Below are 15,631 nucleotides of genomic sequence, written 5' to 3'. Positions count from 1 at the left end.
TGCATTCCGAGGGTAGTCTTAAGTTGAAGAATAAAGACATTGTTACAGAGTTCGGTGTGGGGCCTATTCATTTTTATGCTCCTGGGCTGGGGTGGTTGCTACAAATATGATACAGCTGGTCGTATAAAGCCAGTTCATATCGGAAGCTACTCCATTGCTCTTGAATCAAACTACAAGAAATAATGCAGCAGATTGCATTAATCCCATTCACATGGGCTACCATTCTACCGCCACTGGGCAGCCCCACAACCACATAATACAGAGTGTGGTATACACTTCTTTTAAATTAATTGTCCTCTCCCCATTGTGCATATTCTGCAAACAGCTGTGCAACGTATATTGAAAGACACACAAATGATGGACAGAATACAGAGTAAATCAAACATTCACCTCCCCCTATCAAGAGATCTGGGTTAAAGCCATTGTTCTTTTGTTCACCATGTCACCACAGTTTGGGCCTAGCCATATGGAAATCAGTCTTGACCCTGCGCCTCAGGGGAACAGTCCAGCCCTACTGCCAATCCAGGTCCTCCCTGGACCAAAAACAAGCATCCTGGGACTGGTTTCGGGGCATTGACCCTAATAAGCCAGCCTAGTTTAAATCCAATGGTACAGTGAGCCCGGTACCCACATCTGGGCATGCCCGGCACACGTAGGGCAAGAAAGCAAAAAACACACAGATGATGGATAGAATGCCGAGTAAATTAAACATTCAACCCCAGTCAAGCGATTTGGGTTAACTCCTTTGTTCTTTTGCTCACCATGCTACCACGGTTTAGATCCAGCCATTTGCAAATCAGTCTTGACACTGTGCCTCATGGGAACAGTCCAGCCTGAACAGCCAAGCTAGGTCCTCACTTGACTGGAAACAAGCATCCTGGGACTGGTTTCGGGGCATCACCCCTCATCAGCCAGGCTACCTTGAATCCAGTGGCAGAGTGACCCAGGACCCACATCTTGGCATACTTGGCACAATCTATATTGACATGAGTTGTTTAATGTACAATCTCAAATGGCCCTAGCAAGATTCTGGAAGCGCCAAGACCCAGGAGTGACACCTAAGGTCTCACAATGGTGTGGAGAGGAAATCCTGACAAGCAATTTTGGCTGGGCAAAGGAGGTGAGAAAGACTCTCCAGAAAGTATCAGGGCGTCTTAAATTGAGTCCTGCCCATAACACCCTGATAGGCCACTTTACAAAGAAAACACTTAGGGAACAAGGCCAGTCGCTCTCAAGGTCACAGGACCTAAATTACATGCAGGAGAAAAAGTCAGTACAGTGGTTAAAGATCTCATGGGTAAATGAAGGCTGGTTCCCTTATCTGGAAATATTGCCTAACCAAGGGTTACGACATGAAATATTAAGGACCCGGGTTGGGATCAACCCCTGGAAGATAGACGGGAAATTAAAATCTGTACTGATTGCTCCAGAAGGTAATTGTAAGTGTGGGTGTGGTATAAGAAACGATATGTTGCACATTTTGCTTGATTGCACATTTGTACAGGATTTAAGGAAATTGTTTTTACGTCCTATATTCCTATCACATAAGACATTTACACGTGCCCATGCGATAGGCTTACTAACAGAGATGCATTCGCTAGAAATTGCAATCGCATTGGGCAAATTCCTGAAGGCCGTAAAAGATTTTGGTAGGGAGATATCGAAGGATGGGCACTGATTTTAAGTTCTTTTAAGCCTTTTATAAAGTTTAAATCTGTCTTTTTATTCTTCCAGATATGTGAAAACTTTGGTAAAATTTGGGTTTAATGAATTGTGTATCAGGAGGTGTTACCCTCTTTTAACCTTCTCTTTTTTTCTTTTTAACAAATATGAATTTTAACTATTTATGACGTAGGAATATTTTGTCTGCTCGTACTTTGTCCGATTCTGTTTGCATTTTGTTTGTATTGTTTAAAAGACTATGGTCTAAATAAACAAGTTTCTCTCTCAGAGTTGTTTATCTGCCACTTTTGTGGGAATTTACTTTAATAAATGAAAGCATGAACTTCTGAGAGGGCAGGTTGACACACAATTCAGATGGTAGCATCGCTATTGCGGCACGTCACTTTGTGCAAGGGTGATGCAACTTTTAAGTTTGACTTATCAAGCAACGGAAGTCCACCTTGCATGGTCTTGTGAGGCTTGATAAATCTAGAGTAACACAGGGCAGTGCAAATCATTGTGTTGCGTTTCTCTGCCGCATAGAGGCAGTCCATGGGTGGAGCATAGGGGCTCCCTCACATAGATTGTTGTGTATTTCCAGATTTACCATTATTGGTTAACCTGGGAATGCTTCAAAATGCCACGTCTCCCCTGTCATGTAGTTCATAGAACCTCCTCAGGACCTGGGCATTTTTGGATGACCTAAACTGAGGGCTTGGTGGCAGACGGACTCTGGACACCCCCACAGGATGAGTCAGCCATTAGACCAGTTAGCTCTTTGGTGCCACTACCACCCCCAGGGTTTCTACAGCGGTGCAGGTACTTTCTGGCAACCACTGACCATGAAATCCCTGATTCCTCAGTTATCGTGCTTACTTTTCTTAGAATACACATAGAATGACGATTGGAACGGTTTCAAAAATAATTTATTAGTCAAGCATCAGTCTAGTGTGAAAAATATTAGCTGTGACAATTTGAGCTTGAATCTTTCCACTGCTGTTGATATTCCACAAATGCTATTCGGACGCTGCTAAACTTCCAGGTCCACCTATTCCCTGACTGTCATTTCTGGGAGCACATTGCCCATACCCTCTGTTTGACTGTCTGGTGACTCTCTCTCTCTCTCTCTTTTTTCAATCACACTGTGCAGGTTCCATTTAGAAGTACGGCAGGTCCTACTATTACTGATCTTGCTGCCCAGGATCGAAATAACAGTGGTATTCCACTGATTGATTTTATGTATGGAATTGACTGATTGCAGATATACCATTGTGGTAAGCAGCCCGCAGTATAGTTTGCACGGGTCCTGGATGTAACATCTTTCTGTCTTGGGTGAGTCATCTGCTTTTCTATGGATTTCCTTCGCTGCTGGCCTTGGCCTCTCCCATGTTTCTCATTTGACTCCTCTTCCTCATGTTTCTCTCGGACTACTTACACCTAGACTCTCTTTGATCTACTCTCTCGCTAGGAATTTATTCTTTTTCCCCTTTTCTCTAAAAATCCTGGCAGGAGTTTCGATCTGTGAGAGACGCAAGTATTTCAACTCAAATTGTCAGATGATTGATTATGTTTTTAAATTGATCAGCTTTAGGTACAAAGTAGTTCTGTGTACCTTATGTCATTTCACAGCCATGCTTGACGGCTATATGGTGGATGTATCAGGTGCATCTGATACTCTCTCAATCATTCTATCATGTTGGTAATGACATTAATTACGATTACTATGAGGAATAGCTTTTTTTGTTTATTGCCATTTGTCCCTGTACCATGTTCTTTGTCTTTTTGTATATGTTGTTTTTATACTTGTTATTTATATATTTGTAGGTTTGTTTCTGGTTTCAGCCCTGAGGAAGCTCTCATCTTGGGAGCCAAACGCGTTGGCTGTTACTTTGTCTCAACTGATTTTACATTTTGAAAAAATTCTGATCTAATAAAGAAGTGACTGTTTTTCAAACATCTTTGGTCTACTGGACTATGTTAAGTCATGCTCCCCCATTTGTTTTCTAAATATTAGCTGCGACAATCAACAGACAGGAGCCTTCAAATGTTATCGCTAGTACCAATATCGTAAACAGCAGATATATTTCTATCATACTAATTGACATACTTCTAAGATGCATCTCCTACCTAAATGTACCTAGCCTAGATATGCAGGTGAAGCCTGTGTATGTAAGTGTTAGGATACATTTTGTTTAAAAAGGGTCCCCTTTGGTCAAGATCTATATAAGATAATTCATGCCTCAAATACAACCAAACTCATATCCTCCAACAGGCACTACTTAACAATCCACTCAGAATGTATCAAAGTACTTATAAGTGTGGTTGTATTTGAGGCATGAATTATCTTATAGATCTTGACCAAAGAGAACCCTTTTTTAACTTTATGGTTACTGGGAGCTCTATCCCCTTGGTTTATAGAGCCCCCTCTCCTTGACTTCAAAGTGTTAGTATATATCCTAATGGAGCCAAGAATCCCCCGGGGAAATGCTAATCCGTTACTTGGTGGTATAGAATGAAGCACCCCGTCTCTGCATCAAGGATGACACCCCTTAAGGGATGTTAGGTCTCTGTCTCTCAAAGGATCAGCCTGCAGACTCTTGGTCCAGCATAGAAGGAACTATCCTCTGTTTTGTAATGGGGAGCGATGGTCTTTTATACCAAAGTGATCACTCCAAGCTTTCTTCTAGAATCGATATGTTTTGAAAACATTCACTAATCCTTTGCTAAGCCTTTTCTAAACAAAACATTCATGCACAGCTGGCTGTTGCCAATGGATGGAAAAAAAGTAGTGACCCTTATCCAGAATAAATCTGCTGTGCCTGAGGACATTTATGTATGTCAGGTGCAGGAAATAAGATAGGGTACTGAGAGCCTGGTGTCGAAGGGAAAGAAGTAGGCTACTAGGTAAAAGGTCACATGTGTAGAACCGTTATGTCATGTGGATGGGACAAAATGTATGCAATTGGTATGTACATGATGGAAATCTCCTAAAGGACATGACACCCCAGGTGAGGCATAACAAGGAGAAATATCTTTATTTCTCCCCATTACTTTCTCTTTCTGTAGGCGCTACATTCTGCAGCACACATAGAAAGGTGAATATGCCTTAGAGATTGTTTTCCATCCTGCACAAAAACAATCTTACTTACAACACAGGCACTCCTGCACCACAGTGCAAGGGTGCCTGCGTTGGCATTAAGCAACACATTTTGCGCCAGTGCAGGTAAATGAGAGGAATGCGCCGTTTATTGCAAGTAGTGTGACACATTCCTGCCCTTTCCCTATCACACAGTGCAGCAAGGTGGCTTGCTGCGTGATTTGGTAAGTATGATCCATAGTTTTTATCAAACAGGTGCTAAACCTACTGAGATCGTATGCTTCTGCATGGGCACATCTCATACATTTCCTAAAAGAATTGAAAATACCTATGTTTACACTTGCAGTGACATGGGGTTGTATTCTTGGCTACACACTTTAGGACAAAAAAACACTTGCCATTTTGCACAAAGGATGCAAAAACTATTGACTGAACTGTTCCCTTACTTTTATGGTTACCTTTAATACCCTTTGCTCACTATTTGATTTGTTAAAATATAAATGACAGGGCCCACATATGCAGCTTTCTTCACCCTCTAGCCCTACCAAGGCTGACAAACACAAGTGCACACGCTAACTACTAATTATCATACCACTAAACATTTTACAATTTGTAAAGAATTTTCCTATGTTCTCGGTTCAAAAATAGTCTGAAAGCACCATAATGTGGTAAGCCATCATAAATAAGTCCCTGTATTAAGAATTCTTTTCAGAGCACCGGCAAACACATACACAAATTAAGAATTGGCATTTCTCCTTCTCGTTTCAGCCCCACTCTTAGGTTGAATTAGAGCGCAACTCCAGTCTACGTGCACAAACTCAAACACTACCCATATAGGTCTCATGACAGAAACACACTCTTCCAATCATAGCACCCCCATGGACTAGTTAGCTACCAGTCCTCAAAAACACTTTCGTGCTTTTTTTTATGTATATCAAGCCCTGTAAAATTGCAACAGCAATACAATGCAATACAGGTTTATTACTAATTCATTGAACAATATTGGATTTTTTACTAGTAAAGCTAATTATCATACCTGATCTACGGGTCATCCCTACTCCTCTTGAACCTGCAGAATTTTTAACGGAAAAAATAATGTATAATCCGTGAAGGAACACAAATGTAACCAAAAGAAATGCAAAAATCAATATAACAAAACTATCATTTCATTATCTACTTAGCTCTAACTGTATAAGGATCATGTTGTACTACATCATAATGTTTCCACATCACACAATATCCTATGTACTTAAAAAAAGGCAATTGATTACTTTTAGTTAGACTTTGACATCCTTTCTCTTGCTGAAACTCATATTTTGCAAGTAGCACGAGTAGACCTCAGCCTCGTGGCTACCTCTGGAACAGACCAGCATGAATTATGAGAGTACAAGAACATTGTTTGAAACGTCAAAGAGGAATGAGCAAGACAGTCCCAAAAAACAACCCACATTTAATCTTAGCATTTAGATGGCTCCTATTTGAGCAGGTGTTTGCCCGTTTCTCATCTCAACTCTAAGAGAAGTTGAAGAGCATCCGGGTAATATGAAGGGATGCCAATGATGAACAAGTAAAGAAGGACAGACACTGGGATAGAATCATACAGGAGAGGCGCGTGGTGGGAGTGCTGCGAGGCGCTGCCATGGGGCGGGGAGGGGCAGGGTGGGGGGTTGTAAACTCTGGAATACAGCCGCACAGTGGTAAGTACACAAACAAATAAAACAAATTTTGTTGCGAGCGCTGCATCGCTTTTGGCCATTCTGCCATCGTAATAAGCCACCGGTCCTGGTTTGCCTGTGTCGAAGTCTTCTTCTTTTGACCCCCATGTGGATTATTTGCATATTCCTGTCATTCATCATCATCATTTATTCTTTATTTCGATGTATAAAACCATAAAAGATGGTAGTATACAATTTATACATATTTCTTGATAAAAGACAGTTTAAAATACGAGACATTCTTTTAGTGCTGCCTTAGGCAAATGCAAAAGATTTTATATTAAGAATTACACCGGCAAACATTATATAAACTATATCGTTGAATGCAATAAAAATGCTAAGCTTCTAATCCTATTTAGTTAAAACATGAAGAGAATAAATTCCAGGTTGTGACTACTAGACACAATACCAAAGTATGCATTAAGATAAAAGTGCTTTAGAGTCGAGTCAGCAACCAAAGTGCGGGGGCTTTGAAACTGCTTATAAGCGAACTGGAACTAGACGAAACGAGCACAGCAATTTGTTCAATCGGACATCTACGCAAATTCAAAGTGCATGTGCAGAAAAAAAGTACATATTAGAAATTAAAGCTACACATTACTTTTTTAAGACATTCAAATTTCAGGCCTTTCTTCTCTCTTAATATACCCATGCCGAATAAATGTCTACTGACACTAAAAACGATGTTCTGTATGGTATCAGTTTTTAATATTCTAAACGCTTCAGAGCAAGACCTAGTGCCCCATTACGATGGCGGGCAGAGTCCGCCTGCCAATGCAATGGAAAACAGGACCGACCGCCAGAGGTCCGGCGGTCCCGTGGTGCCAATTAGGTTTCGACAAATGGCTCTAATCCATGTTTGCCTTGGCATGGCATATGAAGGGCAGAAGAATAATATATATAACTCATTTTCTTGTAAATTTGAATGACATAAGACACAACAGTCCTCATTATCAATCCACCAGTCCTTTGGCCCCATTTTGCTGTGTTTGAGTTGATTTGCAGTATACCATAGCAACATTTTAATTACAATGTTTTTGCCACCTGGGGCTGTACTTCATCTAGATATTGTTCAAAAACTGGAGTTGGTTTTGTGAGCAAGACCTGAGACGTTATTCTACCAATGTCTGGGTTATGGGATACACTGTACTGTATAAATGGACAAAAAGCAGTATTCAATGTCTTTTAGTCAGTTGCTTTCACTAGAGTGGAAGTTTCCCAAAAGTGCCTTAGCCCACGTTTATCAAACCATGTAAAAAACACAGTTGATGGACAGAATGCAGATCAATGTCTTACATTCACCCCAGTACAAAGATCTGGGCCTAAATCCATCATTTTTTTGCACTCCACACCACCCTAGTTCAGACAATGGCTATATGCAAATCAGCCTTGACCCTGTGTTTCATGGCAACAGTCCAGCCTGAACTACCAAGCCATGTCTTTCCTAGACCGGAACCAAGCACCCAAGAACCGGTTTCTGGCTATCAGCCTTCTTCAGCCTGGATAGCTTGACTCCAGTGATGTGGAGTGCCTGGGACTCCTGTCTGAGCATACCCAGCCCACTTGGGGTGAAAATTGCAAAAAAACACAGTTGATGAACAGAATGCAGAACAATGTCTTACATTCACCCCAGTACAAAGATCTGGGCCTAAATCCATTGTTTTTTTGCACTCCACACCACCCTAGGTCAGACAATGGCTATATGCAAATCAGCCTAGACCCTGTGCCTCATGGGAACAGTCCAGCCTGAACTACCAAGCCATGTATTTCCTAGACCGGAATCAAGCATTCATGGACCGGTTTCTGGCTATCAGCCTTCTTCAGCCTGGATAGCTTGACTCCAGTGATGTGGAGAGCCTGGGACTCATGTCTGAGCATACCCAGCCCACTCCGGGTGGAAAACGCAAAAAACACAGTTGCTGGACAGAATGTAGAACAATGTCTTACATTCACCCCAGTACAAAGATCTGGGCCTAAATCCATCATTTTTTTGCACTCCACACCACCCTAGGTCAGACAATGGCTATATGCAAATCAGCCTTGACCCTGTGCCTCATGGGAACAGAGTAGCCCAAACTACCAAGCCATGTCTTTCCTAGACCGGAATCAAGCATCCAAGGACCGGTTTCTGGCTATCAGCCTTCTTCAGCCTGGATAGCTTCACTCCAGTGATGTGGAGAGCCTGGGACTCACGTCAGAGCATACCCAGCCCACTCAGGGTGAAAAATGCAAAAAACACAGTTGATGGACAGAATGCAGAACAATGTCTTCCATTCACCCCAGTACACAGATCCTCATGGGAACAGTCCAGCCCGAAGTACCAAGCCATGTCTTTCCTAGACCGGAATCAAGCGTCCAAGGACCGGTTTCTGGCTATCAGCCTTCTTCAGCCTGGATAGCTTGACTCCAGTGTTGTTGAGAGCCTGGGACTCACGTCTGAGCATACCCAGTACACTCGGGGTAAAAATTGCAAAAAGCACAGTTGATGGACGGAATGCAGAACCATGTCTTACATTCACCCCAGTACAAACATCTGGGCCTAAAACCATCGTTTTTTTGCACGTCACATCACCCTAGGTCAGACAATGGCTATATGCAAATCAGCCTTGACCCTGTGACTCATGGGAACAGTCCAGCCGGAACTACCAAGCCATGTCTTTCCTAGACTGGAATCAAGCAGCCAAGGACCGGTTTCTGGCTATCAGCCTTCTTCAGCCTGGATAGCTTGACTCCAGTGATGTGGAGAGCCTGGGACTCACGTCTGAGCATACCCAGCCCACTCGGGGTGAAAATTGAAAAAAACACAGTTGATGGACAGAATGCAGAACCATGTCTTACATTCACCCCAGTACAAAGATCTGTGCCTAAATCCATCGTTTCTTTGCACGTCACACCACCCTAGGTCAGACAATGGCTATATGCAAATCACCCTTGACCCTATGACTCATGGGAACAGTCCAGCCCGAACTAACAAGCCATGTCTTTCCTAGACCGGAATCAAGCATCCAAGGACCGTTTTCTGGCTATCAGCCTTCTTCAGCCTGGATAGCTTGACTCCAGTGATGTGGAGAGCCTGGGACTCACGTCTGAGCGTACCTAGCCCACTTGGAGTGAAAATTGCAAAAAACACAGTTGATGGACAGAATGCAGAACAATGTCTCACATTCACCCCAGTACAAAGATCTGGGCCTAAATCTATCGTTTTTTTGCACTCCACACCTCCCTAGGTCAGACAATGGCAATATGCAAATCAGCCTTGACCCTGTGCCTCATGGGAACAGTCCAGCCCGAACTACCAAGCCATGTCTTTCCTAGACCGGAATCAAGCATTTATGGACCGGTTTCGGGCTATCAGCCTTCTTCAGCCTGTATAGCTTGACTCCAGAGATGTGGAGAGCCTGGGACTCACGTCTGAGCATTCCCAGCCCACTCGAGGTAAAAATTGCAAAACACACAGTTGCTGGACAGAATGCAGAACAATGTCTTACATTCACCCCAGTACAAAGATCCGGGTCCAAATCCATCGTTTTTTGCACTCCACACCACCCTAGGTCAGACAATGGCTATATGCAAATCACCCTTGACCGTGTGCCTCATGGGAACAGTCCAGCCCGAACTATCAAGCCATGTATTTCCTAGACCGGAATCAAGCATCCAAGGACCGGTTTCTGGCTATCAGCCTTCTTCAGCCTGGATAGCTTGACTTCAGTGATGTGGAGAGCCTGGGACTCACGTCAGAGCATACCCAGCCCACTCAGGGTGAAAATTGCAAAAAACACAGTTGATGGACAGAATGCAGAACAATGTCTTACATTCACCCCAGTACACAGATCCTCATGGGAACAGTCCAGCCCGAAGTACCAAGCCATGTCTTTCCTAGACCGGAATCAAGCATCGAAGGACCGGTTTCTGGCTATCAGCCTTCTTCAGCCTGGATAGCTTGACTCCAGTGTTGTTGAGAGCCTGGGACTCACGTCTGAGCATACCCAGTACACTCGGGGAGGAAAATGCAAAAAACACAGTTGCTGGACAGAATGCAGAACAATGTCTTACATTCACCCCTGTACAAAGATCTGGGCCTAAATCCATCGTTTTTTTGCACTCCACACCACCCTAGGTCAGACAATGGCTATATGCTAATCAGCCTTGACCCTGTGCCTCATGGGAACAGTCCAGCCCGAACTACCAAGCCATGTCATTCTTAGACCGGAATCAAGCATCCAAGGACCGGTTTCTGGCTATCAGCCTTCTTCAGACTGGATAGCTTGAGTCCAGTGATGTGGAGAGCCTGGGACTCACGTCTGAGCATACCCAGCCCACTCGGGGTGAAAATTGCAAAAAACACAGTTGATGGACAGAATGCAGAACCATGTCTTACATTCACCCCAGTACAAAGATCTGTGCCTAAATCCATCGTTTCTTTGCACGTCACACCACCCTAGGTCAGACAATGGCTATATGCAAATCACCCTTGACCCTATGACTCATGGGAACAGTCCAGCCCGAACTAACAAGCCATGTCTTTCCTAGACCGGAATCAAGCATCCAAGGACCGGTTTCTGGCTATCAGCCTTCTTCAGCCTGGATAGCTTGACTCCAGTGATGTGGAGAGCCTGGGACTCACGTCTGAACATACCCAGCCCACTTGGGGTGAAAATTGCAAAAAACACAGTTGATGGACAGAATGCAGAACAATGTCTTACATTCACCCCAGTACAAAGATCTGGGCCTAAATCCATTGTTTTTCTGCACTCCACGCCACCCTAGGTCAGACAATGGCTATATGAAAATCAGCCTTGACTCTGCCCCTCATGGGAACAGTCCAGCCCGAACTACCAAGCCATGTCTTTCCTAGACCGGAATCAAGCATTCATGGACCGGTTTCGTGCTATCAGCCTTCTTCAGCCTGGATAGCTTGACTCCAGTGATGTGGAGAGCCTGGGACTCACTTCTGAGCTTACCCAGCCCCCTCGGGGTTGAAAATGCAAAAAACACAGTTGCTGGACAGAATGCAGAAGAATGTCTTACATTCACCCCAGTACAAAGATCTGGGCCTAAATCCATCGTTTTTTTAAACTCCACACCACCCTATGTCAGACAATGGCAATATGCAAATCAGCCTCGACCCTGTGCCTCATGGGAACAGTCCAGCCCGAACCACCAAGCCATGTCTTTCCTAGACCGGAATCAAGCATCCAAGGACCGGTTTCTGACTATCAGCCTTCTTCAGACTGGATAGCTTGACCCCAGTGATGTGGAGAGCCTGGGACTCACATCTGAGCATACTCAGCCCACTCGGGGTGAAAATTGCAAAAAACACAGTTGATGGACAGAATGCAGAACAATGTCTTACATTCACCCCAGTACAAAGATCTGGGCCTAAATCCATGGTTTTTTTGCACTCCACACCACCCTAGGTCAGACAATGGCTATATGCAAATCAGTCGCGACCCTGTGCCTCATGGGAACAGTCCAGCCCGAACCACCAAGCCATGTCTTTCCTAGACCGGAATCAAGCATCCAAGGACCGGTTTCTGGCTATCAGCCTTCTTCAGACTGGATAGCTTGAGCCCAGTGATGTGGAGAGCCTGGGACTCACGTCTGAGCATACCCAGCCTACTCAGGGTGAAAATTGCAAAAAACACAGTTGATGGACAGAATGCAGAACAATGTCTTACATTCACCCCAGTACAAAGATCTGGGCCTAAATCCATCGCTTTTTTGCACTCCACACCACCCTAGGTCAGACAATGGCTATATGCAAATCAGCCTTGACCCTGTGCCTCATGGGAACAGTCCAGCCCGAACTACCAAGCCATGTCTTTCCTAGACCGGAATCAAGCATCCAAGGACCAGTTTCTGGTTATCAGTCTTCTTCAGCCTGGATAGCTTGACTCCAGAGATGTGGAGAGACTGGCACTCACATCTGAGCATACCCAGACCACTCGAGGTGAAAATTGCAAAAAACACAGTTGCTGGACAGAATGCAGAACAATATCTTACATTCACCCCAGTACAAAGATCTGGGTCTAAATCCATCGTTTTTTTGCACTTCACACCACCCTAGGTGAGACAATGGCTATATGCAAATCAGCCTTGACCGTGTGCCTTGTGGGAACAGTCCAGCCCGAACTACCAAGCCATGTCTTTCCTAGACCGGAATCAAGCATCCAAGGACGGTTTCTGGCTATCAGCCTTCTTCAGCCTGTGGAGAGCCTGGGACTCACGTCTGAGCATACCCAGCCTACTCAGGGTGAAAATTGCAAAAAACACAGTTGATGGACAGAATGCAGAACAATGTCTTACATTCACCCCAGTACAAAGATCTGGGCCTAAATCCATCGCTTTTTTGCACTCCACCCCACCCTAGGTCAGACAATGGCTATATGCAAATCAGCCTTGACCCTGTGCCTCATGGGAACAGTCCAGCCCGAACTACCAAGCCATGTCTTTCCTAGACCGGAATCAAGCATCCAAGGACCAGTTTCTGGTTATCAGTCTTCTTCAGCCTGGATAGCTTGACTCCAGAGATGTGGAGAGACTGGCACTCACATCTGAGCATACCCAGACCACTCGAGGTGAAAATTGCAAAAAACACAGTTGCTGGACAGAATGCAGAACAATATCTTACATTCACCCCAGTACAAAGATCTGGGTCTAAATCCATCGTTTTTTTGCACTTCACACCACCCTAGGTCAGACAATGGCTATATGCAAATCAGCCTTGACCGTGTGCCTTGTGGGAACAGTCCAGCCCGAACTACCAAGCCATGTCTTTCCTAGACCGGAATCAAGCATCCAAGGACGGTTTCTGGCTATCAGCCTTCTTCAGCCTGGATAGCTTGACTCCAGTGATGTGGAGAGCCTGGAACTCACGTCTGAGCATACCCAGCCCACTCGGGGTGGAAAATGCAAAAAACACAGTTGCTTTACAGAATGCAGAACAATATCTTACATTCACCCCAGTACAAAGACCTGGGTCTAAATCCATCGTTTTTTGCACTCCACACCACCCTAGGTCAGACAATGGCTATATGCAAATCAGCCTTGACCCTGTGCCTCATCGGAACAGTCCAGCCTGAACTACCAAGCCATGTCTTTCCTAGACCGGAATCAAGCATCCAAGGACGCTTTCTGGCTATCAGCCTTTTTCAGCCTGGATAGCTTGACTCCAGTGATGTGGAGAGCCTGGGACTCACGTCTGAGCATACCCAGCCCACTTGGGGTGGAAAATGCAAAAAACACAGTTGCTGGACAGAATGCAGAACAATGTCTTATATTCACCCCAGTACAAAGATCTGGGCCTAAATCCATCATTTTTTTTAACTCCACACCACCCTAGGTCAGACAATGGCTATTTACAAATCAGCCTTGACCCTATGACTCATGGGAACAGTCCAGCCCGAACTAAGAAGCCATGTCTTTCCTAGACCGGAATCCAGCATCCAAGGACCGGTTTCTGGCTATCAGCCTTCTTCAGACTGGATAGCTTGACCCCAGTGATGTGGAGAGCCTGGGACTCACGTCTGAGCATACCCAGCCCACTCGGGGTGAAAATTGCAAAAAACACAGTTGATGGACAGAATGCAGAACAATGTCTTACATTCACCCCAGTACAAAGATCTGGGCCTAAATCCATAGTTTTTTTGCACTCCACACCACCCTAGGTCAGACAATGGCTATATGCAAATCAGCCTCGACCCTGTGCCTCATGGGAACAGTCCAGCCCGAACCACCAAGCCATGTCTTTCCTAGACCGGAATCAAGCATCCAAGGACCGGTTTCTGGCTATCAGCCTTCTTCAGACTGGATAGCTTGAGCCCAGTGATGTGGAGAGCCTGGGACTCACGTCTGAGCATACCCAGCCCACTCGGGGTGAAAATTGCAAAAAACACAGTTGATGGACAGAATGCAGAACAATGTCTTACATTCACCCCAGTACAAATATCTGGGCCTAAATCCATAGCTTTTTTGCACTCCACACCACCCTAGGTCAGACAATGGCTATATGCAAATCAGCCTTGACCCTGTGCCTCATGGGAACAGTCCAGCCAGAACTACCAAGCCATGTCTTTCCTAGACCGGAATCAAGCATCCAAGGACCGGTTTCTGGCTATCTGTCTTCTTCAGCCTGGATAGCTTGACTCCAGAGATGTGGAGAGACTGGGACTCACATCTGAGCATACCCAGACCACTCGAGGTGAAAATTGCAAAAAGCACAGTTGCTGGACAGAATGCAGAACAATATCTTACATTCACCACAGTTCAAAGATCTGGGTCTAAATCCATCGTTTTTTTGCACTCCACACCACCCTAGGTCAGACAATGGCTATATGCAAATCAGCCTTGACCATGTGCCTCATGGGAACAGTCCAGCCCGAACTACCAAGCCATGTCTTTCCTAGACCGGAATCAAGCATCCAAGGACGGTTTCTGGCTATCAGCCTTCTTCAGCCTGGATAGCTTGACTCCAGTGATGTGGAGAGCCTGGAACTCACGTCTGAGCATACCCAGCCCACTCGGGGTGGAAAATGCAAAAAACACAGTTGCTTTACAGAATGCAGAACAATGTCTTACATTCACCCCAGTACAAAGATCTGGGTCTAAATCCATCGTTTTTTGCACTCCACGCCACCCTAGGTCAGACAATGGCTATAAGCAAATCAGCCTTGACCCTGTGCCTCATGGGAACAGTCCAGCCGGAACTACCAAGCCATGTCTTTCCTAGACCGGAATCAAGCATCCAAGGACCGGTTTCTGGCTATCAGTCTTCTTCAGCCTGGATAGCTTGACTCCAGAGATGTGGAGAGACTGGGACTCACATCTGAGCATACCCAGACCACTCGAGGTGAAAATTGCAAAAAACACAGTTGCTGGACAGAATGCAGAACAATATCTTACATTCACCCGAGTTCAAAGATCTGGGTGTAAATCCATCGTTTTTTTGCACTCCACACCACCCTAGGTCAGACAATGGCTATATGCAAATCAGCCTTGACCGTGTGCCTCATGGGAACAGTCCAGCCCGAACTACCAAGCCATGTCTTTCCTAGACCGGAATCAAGCATCCAAGGACGGTTTCTGGCTATCAGCCTTTTTCAGCCTGGATAGCTTGACTCCAGTGATGTGGAGAGCCTGGGACTCACGTCTGAGCATA

The 15,631-nt window shown here is 44.9% G+C and overlaps 1 long non-coding RNA gene across 1 annotated transcript in view; it reads right to left on the bottom strand.

Annotated features, from left to right (window-relative positions):
* The window catches only part of LOC147727783 (uncharacterized), a 302,595-nt gene that overhangs the window by 221,890 nt on the left and 65,074 nt on the right, over positions 1-15,631 (bottom strand). The window contains exon 2 of the long non-coding RNA XR_015309512.1: positions 5,796-5,828. This is a non-coding gene — a long non-coding RNA (uncharacterized LOC147727783). The remainder of the gene's footprint in view (positions 1-5,795; positions 5,829-15,631) is intronic.

The sequence above is a fragment of the Lissotriton vulgaris genome, chromosome 3_1, assembly GCF_964263255.1.
Source record: "Lissotriton vulgaris chromosome 3_1, aLisVul1.2, whole genome shotgun sequence".
In the NCBI taxonomy this organism is placed as follows: domain Eukaryota; kingdom Metazoa; phylum Chordata; class Amphibia; order Caudata; family Salamandridae; genus Lissotriton; species Lissotriton vulgaris.
This window is presented reverse-complemented; position numbering and strand designations above follow the sequence as displayed.